The sequence below is a fragment of the Eutrema salsugineum genome, unplaced genomic scaffold (assembly GCF_000478725.1).
Source record: "Eutrema salsugineum unplaced genomic scaffold, Eutsalg1_0 scaffold_3, whole genome shotgun sequence".
NCBI classification, from domain to species: Eukaryota; Viridiplantae; Streptophyta; class Magnoliopsida; order Brassicales; family Brassicaceae; genus Eutrema; species Eutrema salsugineum.
The window spans coordinates 9,441,532-9,449,593 of NW_006256756.1; the positions used below are offsets into that span (position 1 = coordinate 9,441,532).

At 40.8% G+C, this 8,062-nt stretch overlaps 2 non-coding genes across 2 annotated transcripts; both read left to right on the top strand.

Moving 5' to 3' along the window:
* The first annotated feature begins 518 nt into the window (after nucleotides 1-518).
* On the top strand, nucleotides 519-626 carry LOC112085872. The gene has a single exon (XR_002899157.1). It is a non-coding gene; the product is annotated as a small nucleolar RNA R71 (small nucleolar RNA).
* A 6,583-nt stretch (nucleotides 627-7,209) lies between these two features.
* Nucleotides 7,210-7,316, top strand: LOC112085653. The gene has a single exon (XR_002898953.1). It is a non-coding gene; the product is annotated as a small nucleolar RNA R71 (small nucleolar RNA).
* Nucleotides 7,317-8,062: the final 746 nt, after the last annotated feature.

Genomic DNA, 8,062 nt, shown 5'->3' on the forward strand with positions numbered 1-8,062 from the left:
GTTTCCAGTTAAGCTCGGAAGATGGTTTCCCGCGGTCAGAAGGCTCGCGACCGCGGTGAAACATGTCTTGGCCGCGGTCAGAACAGCCACGACCGCGGTGAAACCTTGCTTGGCCGCGGTCCGGATGAATGGACCCGCGGTGATCAGAAACGAATGGAAAATCTTGAATTTGATCTACTTCTGCAGTGTTAACTATCCCTTGATCATAAGAATCCATTGGGTTGTCCCAACCATCAAAGTTACATGTATTGTGTACCCTATTTGGTTGTTGCAATCCAAGATGACTCATTATGTGACGGAGACACTTTATAACTTCCGAAATTTCTTCTTTCTTTTCAGGAAGTGCAGAATTACCAAATGTTACTTGATTTCGGATGTTGTTTCCTAAATTTTTAATGAAAACGTTAGCATCTTCTACAGATCTATTTGTGAAATCTCCATTACTTGCTATGTCAAAAGAGTGTCGTAACTCTGGAGTTATACCGCGATAGAAGATACCCAACAGGTATTCCTCGGTATATCCATGGTGTGGACAATCTCTTTGGTATTCCCTAAATCTTTCCCAAGTTTCTAAAAGATCTTCATCTTCTTTTTGTTTATAAGTTCTTATCTTTTTCCTTAAGAGATTTGAACGATTTCTAGTGTAAAAACGATTTAGGAAAGCAGTTCTACACGCTGCCCATTGATAGTAGGAATTTTTAATCCTTGATCAATTCCTCAACTTCTCATATCATTGTAGCACTTGAGGTATCAATCCAAATGAAGAGATTCTAGACACTAAGACTATGAGGATCAATTCTTAATCCAAGTCTAACTAAACAGATGAGTTGGTAATAAGGTGATCTAAAAACATAAAGCAAACAAGAACAAGCAGTAATTAAGAATTAAACAAGCAAGAGAAACTAAACAAACACTCAAATTCAAATAAAGAGAAAGCTAAACCTCTAGATGTGATCATTGATCAGGGTGCTTTCAATGCTTAACTCATGATGCTAAGAAAACAATGCAACACTTGCAATTCTTTAGTCTAGACTTCCAAAGCAGATTAATTAATTCTCATGACAGAAATCTCTTTGCAAATTACTTAATCAAGACTAATTCTCATTAGTGAATAAGCAATTAACAAGCATAAGGTTCCAAGTCTAACATGACCAAACAGCCTCTTTGTGCATCAAAATAAGAGCTAAGAAAGACTGAATCTTACACTGAAAGACATAGCAAGCAATCACATGATCTCAAACATTTCAACTTAGAACTCTAATATAGACTAATCCTCTCATGAAGGCATTAATCTCTACACTAATCCACTTTCAAACCAAATAATCATTTGTGAAATATGAACTAATGAGCATTAATAAACAGTTCTAATATGTCATTCATGCATTTAACAAATCATTCCCATGATGAAAAAGGCATAAACCCTTAAGTTAGCTCATTCAGGCATTTCATCAAACACCTTGTGGGTGGAGATTTGCCTAAGCTCTAGATCAAGCTTATAATGGGAGATCTAGCATTAAGAGCAGCTAACTAAGGAAATGAAATGAGAATCTAGAACCTAAACATCATAAATCAAGCATCAAAGCACCCTAATCTACACACCTAGAAGCTTAAAAGATGACTACTCACTAATCATGAAGAACACACCATTTCCTTTGCAAGAGGTGATGTTAATCATGATTAGAGGCAAAGATGAGATGATGAGATGATGAGAAACAGCTTTGGAATGATCAAATCCCTTAGATATCTCTTAATCAAACTCGTTTTTACACTAAAAAGGAAAGAGAAACAAGAGAAAACAAAGCTTAAGTCTTGGAAAAAACCCTAAAAAGCATATATAGTGTCTCTTGCGGACCGGGTCAGCCCAGGACAAACTGGGTCCTGACCCAGCTTTGATGGATAGTGGTGTGGTTTGCCACGGTCATATGATGCTTGGACAGACCGTGGCAAACTGACCGTGGAAAACTGATAGTGTCAAAGTTCTTGGACAGATTCTTCATGATCAAGGTTGCCATGGCTTGATTTACACCATGTCTAGTGGCTGTGTCTCTTCTTTTCTGGGTTTGGGTGATGAATTTCTTGGATTGCTACGGTCTAGTAGCTCTTGTTCAAGCCCCGTGGCAAGTATTCGTGTCAAAAGCCGAAGGTGTATAAAAGTTGCCATGGTCAAGTCCTAGACCGTGGCATTCATACCGTGTCAACACCCGAATGCTTGTAAAGTTCCTCCCAGCCAAGTGTTTGTTTGCCACGGTCAAGTGTAGACCGTGGCATGAAGATCGTGTCAATCGCCGAAGGTGTGTAAAAGTTGCCACGGTCAAGTCCCAGACCGTGGTATTCAAACCGTGTCATGTTTCACTTAGCTCGCATCATTCAGGGCTGTCTGGACCACTTCGCATTCCGGAGAGTGTAACTTCTAAGATACATGTCCGAATTGTGTGCTTCCGGTTTCAAATGACAGAGGACTTATATACATTCAACTTTGGTGAAGGAAGCTTCTGTGCTTGGGAAGTGGAAGGCTTCCTGGAGAGCTCATCTTCGCAGTGCATTTACACGATCAGAGAGAGGCGTCTAGACATGTGTCCATTCTGGAGACCGTATCTTCCTGATCATAGCTACGAATTGAATGATCCTGGACGTTCTGGAAAGAGGACTCAAATATCTCTGATTCTCATGAAGGCCGCGGAAACCGAATCGGCCTGGAAGTGCACCGTCCTTCGCATTCTTCGGAGCTTATCGGGTTCGTCCAAAACGGCAGCAAGACAGGAGTTTCTTCCGACGAGCTTAACTTTCTGCTCACACGTCCGAATTCCATGATTCTACTTTCTCTGGAACCGTGCTCCAATCCTCTCCAAGTTTGATGAAGCACCCGACAGCTGAATCGGACCGGAAGGTTCCCCGGACAGGCGGTCATTCAGGAGTATCGGATTGCTCCGGAATGGATGCGAGAGAGGTCTGTCTTCTGGTGACCGAATCTTTCAGATCAGTGCTCCAAATGCCCTGATTCAACCTGTCCTGGGTTCTTGACTCAATTATCTCCAACTTTTCTGAAGACCCTGTAAGCTGAATCGGCCGGTAAGATCTTCTGGTGACGCGATTTCGGGAATGTATCTGCACCCGGGATTTTTGGCCGAGAGACTTGACCGCGGTACATGTTTTTGGCCGAGAAAGCTACCCGCGGGAAGGATTTTGGCCGGCCATCAGTACATCATTTTGCCTAGAAACCCAAAATTGCTCCTTTTCACCATTTTTGATCATTTCAACTCCATTTCTTCATCTGAATCACATCCTCCACTCCAAATAAGCTCCAAAAGCACCTGTTTAACACTCCAAACCATGCAACACTCTCTTGGACCTAATGCGATCTCCTAAGTCCTAAAACAATGCCTAAAGACCTAAAATGTATGCAAATGAGACATAATTTGGACTAGAATATGTACATTAAATGATGCAATTTATGAATATATCAACTCCCCCACACTTATCCTTTGTTTGTCCTCAAGCAAAAAAGGAACAAATGAGAGGAAAAGGTTGAATGCATTGGGAGCTCATTTTTCCTTTGAAAGAGAAAAGTGACCACTAAGAGAATTCAAGTTCATGCTCAATATGCAATGCAAGACCATACTCTGATGTATCAACTCAACAGTAATCTCCATAAGTTCTCCTATTCCTCAACTCTTTGACATTCATTAAGCTCTTTACCAAGTGGATCAAATGATGCAGTGTTCAAACAAGCAAAGTTTGGCTAGGGTGAGGTAATGAGACTAAAATGGTCTCATCAGCGCCTAAGTGGGTTCAATGCAGCAAGGGGATCTCTCTATGAATGATCAAACTTTGGCAGAATGCTAAAGGTAAAAAGCAACCTATGCATACAAGGGCAAGGACTCATCCCACCCCACACTCTACTCAAAGCTTTCTCACTTGCTCAACCTCTCAAGAACCTCACTTTCCACACTCATTTTCCTCTCACTAGGGGACTCACTTTTCATTTTCACACTCAATTCTTGGAGTTCAAACTTTACATAGCTCTTTTTCACTTTCTTTTGTAACTTCTAGCCTCTTTTTCTTTCTTTTTAAAACATTTGAGCTCTTTGGCTTCTTTTCTTTTCCTTTCACTTAGAGGCTAGACTCTTTCTTTTCAAAACACTAGAGCTCCCTTTCTTTGACTCAAAACTCCAAGACTGATTTCTTTTCTTTTTTTTTCTATCCCCTAGTTCTCACCACTCTCCTTTTTCCACTCACCAACAAGTATCCCCCCACACTTAGTTCTTGCCAAATCTCTCAGCTCCTTGATGATGGAACTTAACACTCAATGAGACTTGCCCTTGTCGCTCTAAACCTAACACTTTCTGCTAAGTTTGATCCAAGGTGGCCTTTCAATCACACACAAACATTTGGCTTGAAGGAAGGATGGGTTCAGGGTGAGGAAAACTGATCTATTATGCAGATTCAGCTATTTGAGCTAAGGAAGAGGATGGTAAAAACAGGATTCTAGCTCAAATATGTATATTGGTATCCACAAGCTTATTCAAACAATGCATTAAATGATAATTTCAAGTCAAGTTCAGGGTTTTCACTTATTAGAGTTGAGTTCAATTCAAACTTGCTTCTCAGATTCAAATCATTTCAAGCCTTGCAAGCACATAAATCATTTCACAAGCATATTTGGTCCAAATTTTCAAAGTCATGTACTCTCAAGGAAAAACTATCATTACTCCCAGCAAGATGCAACCTATATGATGCAAACTAGACTCAATCATAAAAAATGTGAATGCAACCACATGATCATTTTTTGTGAAACTTTTTTTTTTGGTTTTTATATGCAGACTCAAGATGCAAATCAAAATAAGAACAAGAGAAAACATGATTAGTAAACACAAAACCCCTCCCCCACACTTAAATAACACAGTCCCTTGTGTTATAAAAGCATAAGAGAGGAGTGAAAGGCAAAAGCAAGAAAGATGCAAAATGAGAAATAAAGAACTAGATGCATATGTACAAGGAGTTTGGAGTGTTACCAGATTTGTTTGTGATGGAAAGGAGTAGTGGAATTGTGAATCTCAGGAGGCTAAAGAACACCAGGTCATCTGTAACCTGAACACACTCCACAAGACACATCAAAACATCCTAAAAACACCAAGAGAAAGCATTAAAAAGAATATTTACAAAGGATAAGCTTGGGGTGTCTCCCAAGAGCACTTTGTTTTAAGTCACTAAGTTTGACTTTTCATACTCTTTTCTTAGTGAGTGAGAGGAGGAGCTTTGATGCTCCTTGTCTTGTCCATGAATTCAAGCATTAGGTCCTTGTTCATCAGCTCTTGGACACCATCAGATCCTTTGTCTATGAGCTCTTGTGTGAGGATTGCCCTGACTTTTGCAAAAGGTTTTGATCCTCCAATGCCTTTAACCTTGTATTCCACAGCTCCACCATCAAACTTCCATGGAGTGAGCTTTATCACCTGAGAAGAGGACCCAAGAGTGAATGATTTGGTGCTTGTTGGGTTCTTGCCTTGAGACCCTGAACCATTGCTTTTGTTGCGGCTGACTTCCTTCTCACTTGGTGTGGGAGAAAAATATTCCAAGCAAGCTTCATCATCACTAAAGAAATCTCCTTCAAACTCAAGATCAGGTCTTACTAAGGATTCTTTCTTCTTCTCAACAGATGCAAGGGGTTGAGCTTCTTCTATAGTTCCAATACTCCCCACATACTTCATCTCATAGTGTTTCAACTCATAAGAATCATCAGATATAACCCCACAAAACCCAGCAAGAGGAGGTTTAAGGGGATAAGATACTTCATCATCTACCTTAGTAAGCACCACTCTTTGAGTATCAAAGTCCATCCTTGCTCCTGTGGTGTTCATAAATGGTGTTCCAAGCAGAAGAGGTAGCTCTTTGGTCTTTTTCATCTTCATGACTACAAAATCAGTTGGAACTGTGCATTCACCAATCTTTAATGGGTAGTCTTCAAGGATTCCATATGGCTTCTTTGAGGATGAATCTCCAAAGGTAATTGACATGGGGTGATGCTTAAGACTCTTGATCCCTAGTCTCTCCACCATGTCTAAAGACATTACACTGATGCTTGATCCAGAATCACATAAAGCATTGTCCACTTTCAAACTTCCAAGAGAGCATGAGATGGAGAACTTTCCTGGATTACCTAGCTTGGGAATTGATTTGGGTTTCACCCTTGTTGAACCAGCGCTAGAGACTCCATCAGATGTCCTTCCTTGAACCATTCTCTGATCCTTTCTTTCAGTAATCTCAGAATCATTCTTTCTCATATCAAAAGAAGCTGCCTCCCCACCTTCTTTCTCAATGTCCTCATTGAGATCACTGAACAGGAACTCAAACTCATCTATGATGGCGTCCTCATCATCTTTTGTCAGGCATTTTTCACTTGAGACATTGCCATGGAGAAGGTCCTCAATTTCCTGGACACCAGCATGATTCTCATCATTTGAGAGGATTGCATTGCAGTATTCTGTTTGATGTGCAATTGATGTCCCTGGTAAAGATCTTTGAGCTTGAGAACTGCAGTGGCCCTTGTTGTTCTCTAGAGTCTTGACTTTGGAAGCCAAGGTTGAAAGTTGAGTTAGAAGATCAGAATAAGTGCAATCCACCTTGTTGTTAATCTCTGCCATTTTCTTGTTGAAGTCTATGGCACCACTTGCTTGACCTTTGAGGATTTTCTGGAGCAGGTTCTGCACTTCTTGATCATTATTCTCTGAGTTCTGTTGGAGACTTTGTTGTTGGGGAGAGAAAAAACCTTGTTGTTGAGTGTTTTGAGGATAGAAGTTCTGGTTTGGGGGATTCTTGTAGCAGGTAAAGCCCTTTTGGTAATCTTGTTGGCCACCTACAAAGTTCACCTCAGTTGTGATGTCTTCCCTTTGAAATGTGTCTTGAAACACATGATTCACATCTCTAACAATGTTGGCTGACTGATGAGAAGCTAAGAGAAGTGTGTCTAGCTTCTCATTGAGAGACTTGATGTCTTTCCTTTTCCTTTCCTCTTCAGCACTCACAGCTCCTCTTGAATTCCTTTCAAAGTCTGATCCATAAAGCTCATCACTTTGAGCTACATTTTCCACCAGGGTCATGGCATCATTGACTTCCTTGGTCATGAAATTACCATTTGAAGCTGTGTCCAAGAGGAGTCTGACCTTTGGTAAAGCACCTCTGTAGAAGGTACTTAGCAGCTGACAATCTGAGAATCCATGGTGAGGGCATTGCATGGTATACCCTCTATATCTTTCCCAAGCCTCACAAAATGATTCATGGTTCTTCTGAATGAAACTTGAGATTTCATTTCTTAACCTTGCTGTTCTTGATGAAGAGAAGAACTTGGTTAGAAATGCTCTTTTGCATTGCTCCCATGTTGTGACTGATCCTTGAGGTAGAGACTTTTCCAACTGATGAGCTTTGTCTCCTAGAGAAAAAGGGAACAGCCTCAACTTGAAACTGTCCTCACTCACTCCATTCATCTTAGTTAGATCACAAACTCTATCAAAGTTGTCAATGTGATCTAGTGGGTCTTCTACTGCCAAGCCATGGAACCTGTTTGATTGCACCATGATCAAGCCAGACTTGATCTCAAAATCGTTTTCAGGTGTTGGATCTTGAATCCCATGTCTTTGACCCTGAGCATTGGCCTCATCACCAGCTCCCACAACTTGTCTTGGACGTGGAGGTGGTGGGTCTTGCTGATTCTGGTGGTTTCCATTACCACCATGAGCCTGTTGCCCTTGATCCATACCCAACCTCTCAATGTGCTCAGCTCTTTCTCGTTGTCTTCTTTCTTCACTTCTGGTGTTCATACACCTGAAAACAAAGACAACACTTGAAAGGTAATCAGTAAAACAAAAGAAAATGACTTGATCTCAAGAAGATCCAAAGTCCTAATGCTAGAATGAATCTCCAATTGGCAACGGCGCCAAATTGATAGTAGGAATTTTCAATCCTTGATCAATTCCTCAACTACTCATGTCATTGTAGCACTTGAGGTATCAATCCAAATGGAGAGATTCTAGACACTAAGACTATGAGGATCAATTCTTAATCCAAG